Source organism: Pipistrellus kuhlii, unplaced genomic scaffold (genome assembly GCF_014108245.1).
Source record: "Pipistrellus kuhlii isolate mPipKuh1 unplaced genomic scaffold, mPipKuh1.p scaffold_m20_p_6, whole genome shotgun sequence".
In the NCBI taxonomy this organism is placed as follows: Eukaryota; Metazoa; Chordata; class Mammalia; order Chiroptera; family Vespertilionidae; genus Pipistrellus; species Pipistrellus kuhlii.
Window position 1 is genome coordinate 10,139,095 of NW_023425562.1, and position 19,499 is coordinate 10,158,593.

Sequence of the window (19,499 nt, forward strand, 5' to 3'; positions counted from 1 at the left end):
TCAAGAGCCTTTGGGCCTTTTCAAACATGCTTTGCAAATTTTTTTCCCCCTTTTCTTTTCTTCTTCTCCTCCTCCTCCTCCTCCTCCTCCTCCTCCTCCTCCTCCTCCTCCTTCTTCTTCTTCTTCTTCTTCTTCTTCTTCTTCTTCTTCTTCTTCTTCTTCTTCTTCTTCTTCTTCTTTTTTTTTTTTCCTTTGCTCCCCTAATATAAAAAGGAGAAGTGGAGAAGTAACATTAGTAGCATTTTGCCAAAGGCAAGCCAGAGTGAATGCCAGGGGAACAGAATGCCACTTTACTCTGAACTTGTGAATGTTGAGTTATATCTAAATTGGAGGAAAAGAAAACTCTTAGTAGCTTGCTGTGTAGGGGTACTTGGGGCAACTCTGTTTGGTACAGTCACATGTGCACTCTGTATAGTCTTAGAGAAGGAGAATTCAAATCTCATTCTAGAAAAACTCCCTGCACAGGTAGATGATTAGCTTATTTCTATCCTCTTTCTCTCCCTCCTCCTCCTCCCCCTCCTCTTCTTCCCCCTACTCCTCCTATTCCTCCCCTTAATTTTCCTCTTTCTTTTACTTTTCTTTCCTTTTATCTTGTGAAAAAAGTCATTAGGCCTAATTATTCTCTTAAGATCTATTTGTCTCATGTTGAGAAGAGGGGATATAGAGCAGCTTAAAAGAATCATGGACATTTAGTTTTTCAAGTGGTTCATATTTTTTTCTATTAACTTTTATGCTGATAATAATCCAGCCTCTAATTTATTTCAGATTTCTGAACCTCACTGCCTCTTAAGGGAGGTACATATATCCTTAAAAATTAGCAAAATTTATCCACTTCTCTATGAATATTAGATATTTCCCTCTTTAAGGGAAAGATTAAAAAATATATAAATTTAGTCCTGGCTGGTTTTGCTCAGTGGGTAGGACATCAACCTGCAGATTGAAGGATCCCGGGTTCCATTCTGGTCAAGAGCACATGACCAGCTTGCAAGCTTAATCCCCAGGGGGCCGTGCAGAGGAGGCAGCCAATTAATAATTCTTTCTCATCATTGATGTTTCTATCTCTCTCTCCCTCTCCCTTTCTCTCTAAAATCAATAAAATATACATTAATATATATATAAATTAAAAACAAGTATGAAAGTTAATATTTATTTTAAATGATACACAAATCACAATACTAGATAAATTTTTAAAACTATTGAAATCCAGAAAACTTGTATACTTATATTTATTATAATACTAGACACCCGGTGCACAAAATTCATGCATGTGAGGGGGTCCCTTAGACCAGTCTGCACCCTCTCCAATCTGGACCCCTTGGAGGATGTCGAAATGCTAGCAGTTGAACATCCCTCTCACAATCTAGGACCGCTGGCTCAAGAAATTAATAAGAACCTACATAGATGCAAAGGGGAGGGCCATGTTGGACAGGATACTGTGTGGGCAAAGGTGTGTGTTCTGGCACCAAAAAGAAGAATAATTTGAATGTAGTGGAGTGAAAAGCCCTCAGGACAGTGAGACCAGGTGTGTGTTCTGGAGCCAGGTAGGGAGGTGGAAGAGAGTGCTGAATGCTAACTAGTGGTTCGGTCTATCAGGCTATAAATTTAAGGAAGTGACAGCCTGTTAATAGATTACTATGTATGTGAAGCACAGCCTTACTATCACTTATTCGAGTTCCACCAATTCATTTCTTGCATATGGACTAGCCTCTGGAACCCAGCAAAGATCAATTTAACCATGCACAGCAGTGACTGTGTACCACACAAATATAACTCATTAACTCCATGTCAAGCGTCTCTGCAAACTAACTTCCCCATACCCAAATTTTCAAGAAAGCCTGCAGTGACCCTAAAGCCACCTGACAAAGGGCAAAATTGGCAGAAGAAAAGTCACAATGGAAAGAAAATGTGGTCTTTACCTACTGGGGTAAGAATAGCTTTGCAGATTTTACAAAATTTATGACCATGTGAATTACTGCATGGGTTGTTTCCACATCTGGCCCCTGCAAATGAAGCATCCTGCTTGATGCAGGAGGCCTCACTGGCTTGAACTGAATATGCTTCTGCCCTTCCCTTTTCTGTACTTTGGCCCTGGTCCTACACTCTGAAGGCTCTGCTGCACGAGTCTTTCAAACATCTGACTATAGCTGCTTGCTTTCGTTCTTAAATCTTGTCTCCTAGATAAACACCCTCAGCTTGGTCTCACACTCCAGCCTATTTAAAGCATCTCCTCCTGGCTCTACCCATCTAGGCCTCCACTTTGCTATTGCATCTCTGTAACCTTGGGAACCAAACATAATAGTAGGCTTTTGGCACTTATGGCTTGCACGTTTGTTATTTCAACTATTCTTAAGTGCTCAGATCACAAGGTCTGTTAGAATCACATATTTGCAACTGTGTGGGGGTACGGCGTACTCTCATCTACAGCTGATGGAAATGCAAATTGGCACAATCATTGAGGGAAAGTACATTGGGTGACAGCTATTAAAATAAAAAATCTGCATACTCTATGATCTAACATCAGCACTTAACAGGTTCTGCCCTAGAAAAGCAGGCACATGTGCTAAGTGAGTCATGTAGGAGAACATTTGCCAGCGTTGTTTATATCAGAGGAAATCTGGCAATCATACAAATGTTAATTTAGTAGGAAAATGACTTTAAAATGTGGTACATTCACATTATGACATACTGTAAAGACAATCGATAAATATATAGATTGATAGATTTACAGATTGCCAAGACATACTTCTGACTGAAAATCAAACAAAAGTATTAGAATAATTCATAAAGCATAATGTATTTTTGTAAAACAAACAGGCACAGAATACACATTAGCATATCCATAGAAAGATATAGCAGTAATTGATATATCTGTTGAGGGCCAGATTTGGGAGGATTGGTTAAAAGAAACTTTTGTGTAGGTATACATATGCACATATCACTTGAGTAACTACAGTAATCTAAAATAAAATTATATTAGTTACAGAATAGATAATGCAGCACTACTATTTCCCTCCTGTCTCTCTCTCTCTCTCTCTCTCTCTCTCTCTCTCTCTCTCTCTCTCTCTCTCTCTCACACACACACACACACACACACACACACACACACACACACTATGGCACAATAAAGTTGGGATTTGTTAATGGATCTGCTATAAATGATTAAAATTCATTTATAAATATCGATTCATAGTCTATTATCTTTATACTAGAGGCCCAGTGCACAAATATGTGCATGGGTGGTGCCAATTGGACTGGATCGTGCCAGCTGGTAGGGGGGAGATGGGTGATTGGTCTGCTGGCTCTGCTCCCTGATCAAACTCTCTGTTGAACTTCCAGTCAAGGGGACAATTTACATATTAACCTTTTATTATATAGGACTAGAGGCCTGATGCATGAAAGTCATGCAAGAGTAGGCCTTCCTCCCTCTGGCTGCTGACAACGGCTTCCCTCTGGCACCCAGGACCCGGGCTTCCTTCCAGCACCTGGGATCTGGGCTTTCCTTAGACCCCCCAGCAGGCATCTGAGACCTGGGCTTTCCTACAGCCTCCAGCAGGCACCCAGGACCAAGGCTTCCCTGTGGCCACCAGCAGGCACCTGGGACCCTGGCTTCCCTTACAGCCCTGGCTTCATCTGGGAGGACAGAAGGATGTCTGGTCTATTTAGCATATTTACTTTTATTATTATAGATCATAGTATCCCTTACTCCCCTCCCCCCCTCCACACACACACACAAACACACTCAGTCCAAGGAGAGAGTCTGTATGATTGGATAAATGGATATGAACTTAAAAGTCTACATTTAAAATGTATGTACACACACAAAGGACACAAACTTATCCTAGAGTGCCCAAAGTAATGTAGTCATGTCATCAGAGGTAACCAGTTGTCATTAGGATAATATTAACCATCACATGAAATTCTCTGGTGAGGTTTTAGATTTTAGGGGAAAAAGATATCTTTATATCTTTTGACATAGAATAGACTTTTGAATATGTATTTGCAAAAATGAGAGAGGGCTGGGAGATTGGGGGGAGTTCAGGAGCAGTAGATGCTAATACTGGTGGGTGGCCTGAGACTTGCACTCTGTCTTCTCTGCTCTGTGCTTTCTTTCACAGGCTGCAATTGACTGCACCCAACCCCTCTGGACATCATATATGAAATATATTTTCAAAGTATAAAGTGCTTTTCAAATGCCAGATATTGTTACCCTCAATTTGGTGATTAACAAATGCAAGATTGACATATTTTTACTAACCATAAAAAAAAAAAAAAAGAGAGAGAGAAAAGACTGAAAAGTAAGTCCATGTTGGCTTGGTGAATGGTGATTGAGCTCCCTAACATCTGAATCCTGGGATCATGTCCATGGCTTTGACAAGTCAAAGGAATGAAAATAATTGTCCTTTATGTAGACTGTGTGAGATTTTTGTTTCTGTAAAAAGAGTCAGCTGAATGACTACTGCTAGGAAGCATAAACCTAAAAATAGGTGATGCTGGCTTTGATTACCATTTAATTGTAATCGGAACTCTTGTTCAAATGACATGTTCCTCTCAACCATGGAAGTCTGAAGCGGTCAGACAGGAAGAAACATTCATCAGAGGACCCTTTAACTGGAGGTATATTGGACTGGGATGTTAAGATTTACTCTCTTCTCTCTCTCTCCAACAAAATAATAGCTTCTCCATCCTTTCATTTTGCTTTCAAGCCTGAAGATGATTTGTGCCAGGCAGCAAAGATCGGAATCTAATGCTTTAATGTTGTTTTAGCATAGTTTTCATTTTTAATCTGTAGATAATCTGAACATAATAGACTATGAATCAATATTTATAAATGAATTTTAATAGTTTATAGCAGATCCATTAACAAACCCCAAATTTATCGTGCCATAAAAGGAAGGGCGAAGCTGTAGCATGTAGTAGAGCCTTATAGTTCCCCATTGAATCGCTAGGCGCTGTGGATATGTTGCTTCATGCTGCACTTTTCTCTGGGATAAACACAGAAACAGTAAAAAGGGGCTAAGGCGCCGCAGGGGATGCAAAGCAGACAGGCTGCACAGCCTGCAAGGGAGCCTTTTACCGAGTTACAGTGGCTGTTGCAGGGCAACCAGCTGTGCATCTGGAATGAGCTGATGTAAAAAAGTCGCTTTTAATACAGGATCAACATTTTCCTTGGATGTTACTCCAGTTGCTTTCAATTTTTATTAGGGCATTTTCAAAATTTATCCTCTTACCACCAGACATGCACACAATGAATATAACAGTGGTTTGCCCTCTCTCTTTCTCTCTCTCTCTCTCTCTCTCTCTCTCTCTCTCTCTCTCTCTCTCTCTCTTAATGGTTGACTTGAATAAAGTCAAATATGGTCAAAACTGCCAGGTGAAGTGTGTCTGGGCCCTTAATCCCACAAAAGTTTGTGAGATGTGTGTTTCCCACCCCCCACTGCTCCCTTTAATAGGGAGTGCTATTTATCATGGAAGATTCATGGATAGTTTCCTTCTTACACACCAGCAGCCACCTCATCAGCCAAGCACAGACACACTCTCCCACAGATGCCTATGTATGTACAAACAGATATGCACAGAAGATAGGTTGGTGCATTGGCTTGAATATTGTGGACCTAGAAGTGCTTGTGAAGCCTGACACTGGCAGTTTTTGTAAAATTGACCAAACCACCAGGGAACATGGGATAACTCTGCAGGACCTGAGAAAGTATTACTATTTATACTAATAAAAGGGTAATATGCTAATTAGACCGGATAGACTGGATGTCTTCTGGACATCCTTCCTGACAAAGATGGGGGTGTGGTCGGCCTGCAGACTGCCTGCAGCCCCTCACCCAGGCTGGCTCCACCCCCAGCAGGGTCCCCCACCCTGATCGGGGGCCCCCTTTAGGGAAGGCCAGCTGGTCCCCACCCATGCAGGCCTCTATTCTATATAATAAAAGGGTAATATGCAAATTGATCCCAATGGCAAAACGACCGGAAAGACTGCTGAACCAATCACTATGAGGGGCACTGACCACCTCTTGGTTCTTTTCCTCGGCTGGAAGGCTCTGATTGCCTGATAGCCACCCACAACGGGGGCAGGGCCAGCGGGCAGGTGGGAACAGCCAATCTGTGGGTCTCTTTCCCTGGCTGTCAGGCACTGATCACTGGATGGCGAATGGAGAACCGGGGTGAGGTACAGTGGGGAAAGGGGCCAGCTGCGGGCAGCTGGAGAAGATGGCCCTAATCACAGTCCAGGCCTAAGGATCGTACCCGCACCCTAATTTCATGCACTGAGCCACTAGTTTTATATAGTGTTCTTTAAATTCATTTTAAAGGTTAAGAATGTTTGAGATTTATCTCAACCTCATTTGTTTAGAGATTGATGAAATCCTTGTACTTTGGAAACCAGAAGAACAGCAGGAAAGACTTAGTGTGTTTTCTTGGCTTTCCTGGGGACTCTGCAGTAGGAGTCAATTACCAAAGGTCCTATGGCTTCTATGAGACAGAGCCAGAACCAGCATTCACATCACTGCATATTATTGTGCAAATTAATACTATTTTGAAAAAATAAAAGAGTTTGCATTTCCTCACTAGTTCAAACCTAGAGAATAGTTTTACAGAGTAGCATCAAGACACCATCCTTCCAGGCTGGATGTACTTGATATTTCCTGGCTTAGAAAAGCATGTTCAGAAACTGGTCAGATCCCAAAGAACCATGTGATTGTTGTTACTGTTCCCAATACTCTTCATGGAGATAAAGGGATTGCCTTGGACACTGGTCTCCTGAGGGATACTGTTTACCCCTAGTTGGCTCTATGCACCCCAGACTTGTAAGTGCCTGTGGTCCAGCTAACTCAAATGCTTTTGCATAATGTACTGCACTTCCTCTTCTGATGTGATGCTCCTTCTCTCAAACATACTGTTAAACATACTGGCCATAATTCCAATTTTGGAAGGGAGTTTTTAATAGCTAAGCTAACTGGCAGGCGCCTGGTACTTTGGTGTGGAAATAAAATCTGGTTCTGAACAAATTGTGAATACTAATTCTCAGAACTCTAGCAGAAAATAAAGTTTCAGAGGATAGAAAAATGGAGCAAAAGAGATGGAGAAAAGAAGAGCAAAGGAGCAAAGGGCCATTCAGGCATTTGTGGCCAAATTTAAATTGTATGCTTTAACTCCTTGCTAATGCCCCCAATGCCTAGAATTCCTTATTAGCCCTAAGAATCTAACACTCCATTATATTATGCTAACATTGCCTACTTTCTTCTGTATGGACCCAATTTCAAGCAGGAGCTAATTCATGTACTAATATACTGAAGACTAATTCAGTGCCTTGAATGTTCAGGAATTCCCTGTGCCCCTACCTAGATCAAAGCTGACTTACTTCTATCTTTCAGCTTCTCAGTGACCCACTCTCTCATTAGAACTCAATAGACTAGCTGCACTGAAGAGAAGTTATGCTATTTGGAATATTTGCTAAGCCCAAATACTTCTTAATTATAATTGAAATGATTGTGACCTGTGACCCTGCCACTTTATACATGGTTGATAGATATATAAGTAAAGACTATGTACTCACAGGAAACTCCTATGGCTCATCCAACAGCCTATGAGGTAACAGCACATGAGAACACTGCCCACAAGGACACCTTAAGGTGACTGGTTATGCATTCAGCTTTTTGTGTGAGTAAGTGTGAGATATAGAGAGAAGGGCAACACAGTAGCAGGACACAAAAGCAATGAGTCCTGGAGGGGAAAGGTAATGAATAAGAAATTATGAGGAAAGAAAAGTGAATTCAGTGCTAATGGCTAGACAGGTGGTCTCAGTAGAAAGAGAAAGAAGAAAAATTCAGTGACCATAGTGGAGAACATCAAAGTTGGGGCAGCTGGCAGCCTTTACTGAATGGCACCCCAAGACTTGTGGTTTGGGTCATAGACGTTCTGTCTGATCTCTAGAGCAGACAAAAAAGAAAATTCTAGCAACTCCTTCCATCCAGAAGGATTGTAAATGAACTATCAGGTCCCACATAGCCTTATAGAGTACCTGCTGGGATGCCTTACTCTTCCTCAAGTTCCCCTAAGGCCAATCTTTATTACCTGAGTTAAATTTATATACTAGTAAAGACCAATGCAGTCTGGTCTACACTTGCCATAGATGTTTGTAATTGAACTCTGTTATTCTGGAAAAAGCTCTTCATCAAACGATATATGGATTTTTTTTTCTGATAGTTTTTAATATTTTGGTGATAGGAAAAAAGAGTTAAGAATGATAAAAGGATTGAAATGCTGGTCAAGGAAAACAGTATATATTTAGAATTGTATTTAATGAATACTGATATAATGCTTGCTAATTGCTTGCTAATCATTTTTCTAAGTATAGATGTCCTTTATTATACATATTCACTGTATAAATTTTGACTCAGATAATTCTCTTGACAACCCTATGAGATAGGTACTATTGTCCCTACTTATAGGTGAGGGGAACTGAGGCACAGAGAGTGCAAAGACCTTACTGAAGACCTCACAGCAAGTGAGGGGAAGAGCAGGGATTTGAACTCAGGAACTTTGCTCTAGATTAGAGCTTCCCATTCACTACATTATATTGCTACTCAAATTTGAAGTCTTGAATCTTAACTGATTATCAAATATGTATTAAGTATCTCTGCTACGCAATGTGATTCCCCCAACTATGTATTTATAAATATAAGAAATGTGCAATCATGCTATTTCAAAAAATACAGGATAGACTAAGCCAGGTTTGACATTGCTATAGTTCTACCTTTTCATTTTTATAGTGATTTAAATATATTTATTTTATTGCTAACTAGTGAAGCCCAATGATCTGTTCTTTAAATATATTATTTTTAGGATTCACAGTCATTCTTCAAATATCCCAGTTTTTGTACTGTAGGCAACCAGTCTAAGGAGGTTAAAGATTACACAGTTCACGGTCACTCTTGTAATAAGTGAAAAGCCCAGGATCCAAAAAATAGGTAATTCAAGGCTACAGACATCTTAGTAGTATTCAAATAAATGAAAGATCAGTATATTTCTTTCATTAAGGGAAAGGTCCAAGGAGGAAGTTTGATTTGATCTTTTGTTGTTCTTTATGCATTGGGTTATGGGGTGATATTTACATTTTTCAAGGCGCTGAAAGCTGGGGTGGGATTGGGGTTATGGGAAAGACATCATGAGCAAAAGTCTGGAGACATTCTGGCCTGGTGGGGAAAGACTGGGACATAAATTTGGATAAACCAAGTGAAGTCAGATTAAGGGGGTCCTGAGAAACAGCAGAGGGGCTTGGACGTAATGTGATAAGAAATAAGGCTGTGAAGGCTGTTGAGAGGCAGAGGACATGATAAAAGCAGTGCTTGGGGAAGATTAATCTGTCAACAGTTTTCAGGATGGATGCTATTTTAAAGATTGTATATTGTTATAGTGCTTTATGTTTCCTTGGGGGTGTTTTGTATGTATTTTTTCTCTCCTCCATAAGATGATAAACTCTGTAAGGCAGAGCCAAGCTCTCAGCTTTCTCAGTTTCGCTTAGCATCCAGCCTGGTGTTTGTCTGTTGCTCTTGATGGTTAGGATGCAGAAAAGCCACTTAAGTGACCGAGGCTATTCAAATATTTTAGGCTATTTAGAACAGAGCAATGATATCTTCCCCAGGCTAAATTAAAAGGATACCTTTTTTTTTTCTGAGTCAGAAATTTCAGAAACCTGTATCCAATGATCAAAGTAAGTGAAAAGGAGGAGAAGGTTTAAAGGGAAAAGGAGAAGGAGGAGGCAGTGCTGACATGAAATGAGTCAACACAACTGCTGGCTTCTTAGGACCCAGAGGCTGGAATGATGCTGGGAAATGACCTTGATGTCCATGTGGGTGGTAGATTGAGTAATTTTGGAAGCCACAAAGACTGACAGCTGAAAAGGTTGTACCATCCTGTCATTATGTTACAGACCAAGAGTTTGCTTCCATACCCCAGTTCTGCTTCCAGGTTTGGCAGCTGCTTCATGTAGCCCTGTTTAGAGGATTGTGTTATAAATTTTAATAAAATGAATTAACAGTATATGCCCTGGTACAGTATAAGGCAATGACTGCACACGAACCTTGTCTGTATAAATCCAGCTTCCTTCCACTAAGGAGAAATCAAGACCCAAAGGGAAATAAGTCTAACCACTGATCAGGCTGAAGGAAGAACTGAGACTAGAATCCATATTTCTGGGGTCATAGTCCAGTCTTTGCTCACTGTCCCCTTATCCCACCTGCCATTTTGTTTAGGACATCTGCTTTTATTTCTTTTCCTCCATCCCCAAAGAGCATAAAATCAAGTGAAAATTTCTGACCCAAATTTGTATAATGTCAGAGGCTTTTTTGGGTATATTTGTAGGTGAAAGTACAAGTACCCTTTGCTTCCTGAGTGTGATTGTCCTTCCTCTGTGATGTGAGATTTCCCAAAAAGAACACAACTAAATACCCTCCAGGACAAATCAGCATCACTAGAAGTGGCTGCATCCCACACTTGCTTAATGTCTGCATTGCAAGGGTAATTTATCCTTCTAATTTCATAATGCAACACATCATCACATTTTTTTTCTTCAGACCCACCTTGCAGGCCTAATACCTTATGCATGCACATTTTTCACTGAGTAAAGGGAACATCTTCGTTTCCATGGTTTCTTTATGATCATGGCTAGTCCCTACTTAGATAATCTCCTCCACCTCCACAGTGATACTCTTGATAATGGGGAGTTCAGCTAGCGGTATAGTTTACATCACCATCTATGGTTGGTTAATGGCCGCTTTATTAGGTATATCCAGTGAGATGATGGGCCATCCGAGAGTATTAACACCTGGATTTATATTCATCATGATGGAACACATCAAAGTTCTGTACTAAGCTGAATTACTCAATAACATCTTTGAAACATAAATAATCAAGAAGCTTCATTTTCAAGCCTAAAAGCCGGGAGTCTGTCTTGCTAATTGACCATGATGGAGTTATAATCATGAAATACAACACAGAAAATCTCTCTAGAAGGTTGCCTTGGGCATATAACGCCAATAAAGCACTGGTGATCCCATTTCCAGACTCGGGTTCTTATGAAGAGCTCCTTCAAGGCAGGCTTATGTTTTGAGATGCAGATCTTTGGGGAGGTGTTTTTGCATGTCTAGTTATTTCACTGAATAGATAGACAAGAACTATTTCCATGTAATTAAATGTAAGCTCCAAGATATTTCCAAAGGCTTCTGGGTTTCTCAGAATTAACTTATAGGCTTCAGGTACCCAATGAGATTAGTTAATTTATCAAGAAAATATTAAAATGTAGATAGAATAGAGTAGAATAGTATAGGATAAAACAGAATAGATACAATAGAATAAGCTACAATAGAGTAGGATTCAAATAATAAATGCCTGGAATTTAATATATTGTACCTATGCTTCCAAAATAAAGAGGGGGGAAGACATTAATATAGGATTAATCTTCAAGTACACAATCACCAATTGACCAATATTGATGGTAATAATTATTAAATTTCCTAGTATTAAAGCATTATGATCATCAAACGATTGATCTTTAAAATATTAATAAAGCAGGCACTGCTTTTATCTTACAGATTATAAAATTGAAGTTTGGATGGATTAAGTTAAATCAAAGATAGAACCCAGGTGTTCAGATTCTCATGTAGTGACTTTACATATCCTTCATTCTTAAATGTCATATTTTCTTGAAGCATACATTTATCAGTATCTCTGTCTATGTCAACGATGTGTAGTGATGGACCATAATCATTTATATGGTGCTTAAGCCAAGCTTACTCTTCATGCTAATATACAAAGATTACTCTATGGACTATTGGACACATGCTGACCAACCAGTATCAATTGCTCCAAGAAATAGTATTTATAGTTCAACTTGCATTAAGAGGAAATAAAATGGCAATCAAGTCTTCAAAGTAATAATCTTTTAAATATTGTATCATTTTTAAATATCAAAAACTATGTCACATTTACAAACCTAGAGAGGAAGTAGTTGTCTATTGAAAAATATCCAGCAGATGTTATGGTTTGATGAAATAGAGAACTACGTTCAAGGATATGAACTCATTTTTGACAATACTTTGTTGGGAGTATCTCTTACTAACATGATTGCTGTGTCAAGATGAAGCCAGAACAGAACACAACTAGAATATGTTATCAAGTAAAAGAATGAGGAGACATGATTTTTAAGAAGCAATAAGGGGAAGACATCAGAGAAATTTGTCTTAGAGTCTTTACAGGGAAAGTAATTAATACATTGCATATGGAATCAACTCATCGAGGGATGCAGTGGAAGTAATTAGTATGAAGTTTTAATAAAGGAGTTAGACATGTATTTAGAGAAAAGTGAATGCTGTGATATACAATTAATAACTGTGAGGCTTGACTGAAGCATACAGGACATGGGCTTTCTGACTGCTTTTCCCTATTCCCCCATCAGCAAATCAGCTAAGAATGTGCCTTAGCAAACACTTTCTACAGTGGACTCCCAGGAGTGTCTTGTCTGTGGAAATCAGGGAAATCTAAAAACAGCTCTGTTCTGTTTCAGAAAGGTAAATGAACCTACTATGGGAAAGCAGAGGTGTGAAAGGCCTTGGACCAACTTATTAAAAGCTCCAGCACACACTTAGTGAATGGAATTGTGACTTAAAACCTCATACTGCCCAGTGTCCCTAGGGGCCAAGAATAAAAAAGTATAAGAACAGGGCACTTAATTAACTACTATAAATGAATGGCAGCATGGCTTATCTTGTGCTATCCTTCTTAGTCTATCTTTGTTCAATGGAATATAGAAAAGCAAGAGCATGAATTGGGCTCATCAGCCATAAGCATTTGTATACATGGTCTCCTCCTTGAAGCAAAAAGTCTCTGCCATCCCAGGAAGGATTTCCAAATGAATGACTGAGCCATACAATCTGTGTTGGTAGCTAACCCTGATCACCCATATAGTCAACCACACGATCTCTTAAGTAAGAGTTGAGCCCATTAACTACAACTTATCTATGGCCTGCTAAGTAAAACAAACTATGTTTTGGAGTTAGATGCTTGCATGACATTAACTTGAAGTCAGGTATAGAGAAGGACATTGAGAAACTACTAAGAAATTCTTAAAAGGAGCCACCTAAAAAACCTCACTCCTCATCCCGATAACATTCCATGGTGGTGCCTCATATCCCAAGATATGTTTTCAGTTATGTTGGTTAATAAAGATTCTTCTGGCAGTGGGACCCTTCATTGAAAATAAAAGCAGATAAATGATTAAGGTTTACCACATTTATGTCTGTATGCTATTACTGCTCATTCAATATCTAATTTAATTGCCACAACAATCAAGAAGACAGGTATTAGCATTTTATACATAAAAAACAACAACTTTAAAACCACTCAGTTGGTTTTAGTGGCCCAGCTAATGCTCTAACTCAGCTCTGCCTGGTATGGGAATTTACCTCAGTGATCTCTGAGAGTAAACTCCCATGGAATTAAATTTAAAAAGGGGGGCCTAGGGGAAGCAAGGGTGCAAGAAGGGGATAAAGTGGTTGCCTCATAGCAAGAAGTAATGGCAGCATACAGGCTTTTCTCTTTCTTTCTCCCTTTCGTGTTCCCTCTCTCTCTCTCTCTCTCTCTCTCTCTCTCTCTCTCTCTCTCTCTCTCTCTCTCTCTCTCTCTCTCTCTCTGTAGTTGTCCTTTTTACCTTCCTTTTATGTCCTTTATCTATGAGTATAATTTTGAGCAATGTGTCACCTAAAAGACAGAGGAAACTCTACTTTCCATTAAATAATATAATTACATCTACTTTACCTGTGTGTCAAGCTAAATAAACAGGTATTCAGAACTGAAAAACACACACAAATAAAAATAGTTGAGAACCATTAAATTTTGTAAGAGATATGTTTCAATGGGATTAAAGAGGAGTGTATAGATTCTTCTAGAACCAGGTTATAAAATAAGATACCTAAGTTTAGGAGACTAAAGGTGGATTGGTGCAGATTACAGGAAATGTGCATGAATACCCACCAAAGAAAACTAGATTTTAAGTTTATTCATCCGTCCACCCATTTCTTCATTTGACAAATGTTTATTGAACACCAGCCTGTACTGGTCACAATATTATGTGTTGTTCCTATAAATGTTGAACAGTCAGACATTGTTTATTGAGTTTTTATCCCAGGGAAGAAGACAAATAATAGATAAGTAAAATAGATAATTTGTGAGAAATGCTATGATAAAAACCAGTGCAGTGATAGAAAATAGCTAAAGGAAGTGTAAGGGAAGAAGTGGATGCGGAATAAATTTATCTGGAAAGGTAAAGCAATAGCCTGCAATCTGAGAGAAGAAAGAAAGGTATAGAATGCAGACATAGAAAATTAGTGGCCCTTTTTATATATGAGTGCACACAAAGGCCTTGGAGTGGGAACAAGCTTATTTTTGCTCTAATGATGGACACTGAAGTGGCTAGGGCATGGTGCAGAATAGAAAGACCACCAAAGCTCTGTAGGAGATGAGTGACATGAGAGATTCATGTTATGTAGATCTGTTGATTAGAGTTTAGGAATGGACCAAGCGTCAGAGCAAATGTGAAGAAAGCAGTGAAGAATTTACTATAGAATTCATCCAAGGTATGTTGGTAGCTTGATCTAGAGAGATGATTACAAGGTAAGAGAAGTTGAGAGGTTCAAAATAGATTTTGGTTTTAAATTTGTGAGATTGCTCTGATGAACTGATTTTATTTGGGGGAATAGTAGATGACAGTGTTTGGAGAGAGAGGGGAGAGAGAGAGAGAGAGAAAGAGAGAGAGAGAGGTTTTGTTTTTGTTTTTGTTTTTGTGCAGAAATACTTCATCAGGACTAGGAATTTAAGAGTCAAGAAAGGATTTGCTTGGTTAGGAAAAAGAGACCTTTGTAAAATATCAGTGAAACATCTAGATCTTCTTTACCACAAAAAGAGTCAAAGAGTAAATAGCGCTAAGTCCTCTTCTCAGTTTGTACTGATTTTACTCTGAAAGTATTGCTTCAAGACCTGTTAAAGGACAGCTGTTGAGGGCCAGTAATACGTGAGACCAAGGTGTAGGGACATAATAAGTCACACAGGGAAACCCTAGGGCAACAAGTATATAGATAAAAGGCTAATATGCAGATTTTCCCCCTTGAAAATTCAACCAGGAGATGGAGAGTTCAATCAGTCGCAATGACCACCAGGGGGTGGTGCAGGATGAAGAAATGCCCTGGCCAGCAGCCAGAAAGACCCCAATTGGCCCTGATCACCAGCCAGGCCCATGAACAAATTCATACACCTGGCCCCTAGTATAGAAATAAACATGTGAGAAGAAACCAAGTGAGTTCCATTCTCAGCAGGTATCTGAGACTGACTTCAGAGCTTTGTAAGTGGACAGACTTGGATAATAGGTGAGAAGAAATAGGTAAAGCTGTGAAGTACCTGAAAGAAGACCGAGAACAATTAAGGAAGGTCAACATTTGGAAATAGGAATCTGGACAACAGTCTACCACAAGTCAAGAAATTCAAAGTGTTGCTGAGGATCAGCTCCTCTGTTGACTAATAGCTCAGTGATTGTCTTTCCATCTGTAAAAAGTAAATTACATTACTCATGTATGTATTTGTGCAATGAATGTGAATTTACTGAGCCCCTACATGTGCTAGGTTGCCCACTCTAAGAAAGAGTAAATTGGGTTGTGTTCTTTTCTTTTTCTAAGAAATCAAACATGATAGACAAATGCTCGCAAGGCAACTCCAGGGGCCCTAGTTAGCCACATTGCCTATCTGATCCTCACGTGTCCCATCTACCTGTTCTCTTTTCTAGTTGTTGTCTTAGAACTTTAGTTCCAAGTCACATGAAGTGAACAAGCCAGACACTGTCCTTTTCTTTATGGATGATTTATTCTGAGGGTGCAGGGAGAGCATGAATTAAGAAACAGATTGATATTCGTCAACTAAACACAAAATTAAATGTAGAATTTCAAATACTGTGAGTGTTATTTTTAAAATGTAAAAGTTGATTCAAATGACTTGGCTTCTTTCTCCAATAATTTTTATAATACCTCATTTGCCTGCCTGGCATATCATAAAGTTAAGGTTAATAATTGCAGGTATATGAACTCAAGCATTTCAGAGTGTTCTTCCTATTCCCAATTAATCCGTTGTAAGAGAATGTGCTTCAATAAATCTTTGGATTTCTGCTTTATTTTCCCAATCACTACATTCTAGTCTCTCATTAATGCAATAGCAATGTCTGCATAGGCTGAACACTTCAAATGTGTTATATTGACTCTCTGGGCCGTGAACTCTCAGCTCTTTGCTAACACTCAGAGTGAATCATTGGTGCTATCTCCTGGCTCTAAGATCTGCCTAGATATCCACAGAGAGCACAGCTCACCCCAGGACCTCCCTAAAAGTCTGCCCTCAGTTTAAAAGTCAGGAGGCAGCAGGTTTGCACCTCTACTGAGGTGCAGGGAAATTTGCTGATTGCTGTCAAGAAATAAAAGTAAACCAGTCACCAAACTCCACCAACCTGTAAAAATAGGTTATAAAAGCAAGTGAAGAACTAACACATTCACTTCATAATGTACTCTTAAGGAAGTAAGAGAGTCAGCTTGGATTCCCTGTTTGCAATGAATGAAGTTGCAGATGGGCAGAACAGTCAACCACCCACTCAGGGCAATTTCAGAGCCATTAGGAAGCCATCTTGCCTGTTGGTCCCTCACATGCCCCATCTGGGCTTCTCCTCTTACCTGGTTGGTGCTTGAAGCCTCAAAATTTATATGTAGACTAACTGATTCAGAAGGAGAGGCCAAGGAGTTGATCCAGTCTAATTGCTTTTTTTTTTTTTTTTTTTTTTTTTTTTTTTTTTTTCTGCTGGCTCTATTATAAGTCCTGACTCACAGCCTTCTTTAGGTTATAAGGTCAGCATATTGCCAGTGGCACTCCAAAGATATTTCTTCCTCCAGTCATGTTTCATATTGACTCCTGGAAAGATGACCAGGTCCTTTTTTTCTGAGGTGAGGGAGGGATGCAACAAAGTGAAGAAGTAGGTTTTCCTAACAAGCAGGGGAAATGCTTGAGGTGGCCTCAGTAGTTTGGAGTTGCAATGAAATAGAATTGTGCCAGAAGCCAGTTCCAGCATGTCATGATTGCATGAGTTTCATTGAAAAGTTGAGGAACTTGAGGACTCAACAAGTGCTGAGTCACATATGTTATGACCTGTTGGGAATGGCTAAAGGCATTTCCCCAAATCTGAAAAGGATGATTGCTTACTGCCAGATAGCTCAGGGCATTTTAATCTACATGTTATTGCCTCCTATTGGTCAAACACCTGAACAGCCTAAGGCAATCCCCCAATCTGACAATGGATTCTGTACCTAACCTTACCCTTTGATGTGTATATTTCCACCTTGCCTTAGGACAAATTGTGTTAATAAAAGCAAAGGGTCCTGAGACAAGGAGACCTTAGCTCTTTTAGCTAAAGCTCCACTGGCCTTCAAATGCCTTTCAAAATTATGTTTTGTCTCTGAATTCTTATTTAATTTATCCAAAGACCCTTCTCCAGGTTTCCTGAATCCTTCTAGGTGCTGGATCAAGATCACCAGCATTAGTATTGCTCCATTAAACTTAAGGAGCACTTGATTGTTGTGAGTCCACAAATGCTTGAAGAGACCTCTGTGATAATGGAGAAAGAGGATCAATGGAATTTATTCAGTATATTTCAAGCAATAACCATCCCAACTATGGCTAAATCTCCTTTGTGCTATGTTCAACACGTTGAAAGCATATTTATATTTGAGATGACTTTGTTATCACAAAAGAGTAATGGTAGTTAGGCATGAAAGGCCATACATTTTTAAAAATGTCAGAAAGTAATAGATCTAATAATAATCTTCCTGAGAACTTTTAAAATCATTTGAGGCTCCAGATTTGTTGATAATTTCTGCCTACCAAGGTACGTTCTCTTAAAGGAGTTGCTGTAAATGGATTTGCATGAAAAGGGCCTCTGGGCATATTCTTGAGACAGCAGAAATGATAAGAGGTAGAAAAATATGTCATCCTTCCTAGCTGGAATGGGCAGAAAGGAGCTATATGGAATGAAGAGTGGTAACAGCTATGTGGAGCATGGAAATAACTCAGTTACCAGAAGATACCTTCTGCCCTTTAATGGACTTTTTTGGGTGCTAAGCACTTTTATCTCATTTAATCATTAAAGTGACTTTGTTTTAAAGAAGTTATGCATCTTACCTGGGTAGCTAGTGGTGAGAACAGGAAGTGAACTTAGTATTTGGGACTTTGGGAAGGAGTAGGTATTGATGAGAATGGGCTCCTTAGGATTTTGGATAGGAATTGGCATGTGGGAAGTCCCAGTGGGGACTGCCCAGAACCAAAGTTCAGCTTTAAAAGGAGCTTTATTTAATATAGGGGTATGATTCTTCAATCTACAGATTTGGGTTGTTTCTTTCCATTTGAACACAGAATAGAGACATTAAAGTGGAGATTTGTAGTTATTTTCACAAAGCATCCTGAAGTAGCAGGAATGAGCTCTTCTGGAATCTTCTTTCTTCACATTTTCCTGCCTGATGCACATCTGTAGTTTGAGCTGAGTTGAGTCAGAACCACTGCTTCACACCCTGCAGTATTTGTTCATTTCTATTTGATTTCATGCATCAAATGCAGTGTTCCAGTTGTTTCCCTTGCTGACTTTTCTGCTTATTCCACTCAGACAGTCTTTGTGTGGTCTTCAGGGACTCTGATCAAACTGTATAAAGGCACATTCATTTACCTTTTATCCCAAAATTACCATGATTGGGATGGGAGTAGGGTATTTTGAAGAATAAATCAGAGGACAAGTTGAAACATTTAAATTTAAACAAGTGTGTACAGGTTTGTCCCAAACCAACAGTCTGACTTTTTTGCATGCAGTTGGGTGTACTATAAGGCAACCATTATGAAAACTGTCCTCAAAGGATCATTAAGACTAAATGAGTTTCTATAAGGCTCACATACATAAAATAATTACGTGAAGTGCTCTGTTCTGAATTGATCAGAAAATTCACACATGCATACACATTAACACACACTTAGTTTTGTGCCATATTGAAAGCTTAGGATTTCATTAATCAGTTTGTTCACCTGGCATCTAGAATAGAAGAAAAAGTAAGAATCCCCTTCTTCCTTTCAGAATCCTTATTATCCAGATGTCAATCTCATGTCCTGTTCCCTCAGGAACTTATTTGCTAGTCAATTGTCATAATTGAAAACATCTGCAAACTTATTTTACATTAACATTTTAAAGACTTAACAATGCAAAATGCTTCCTATTTAAATGGATACATGAGGTCTTCACAATTTTAGAATCAAAGGAAGCAATCTCTAGTAGGAACAAGAAGGAGATGCTGGTGTGAGAAGCAGGAGATAGACTCCAATTTACACTGTGTTTTTTTAATCAGATCCATGACCTCTGGCAGGGAATTTGGTTTCTT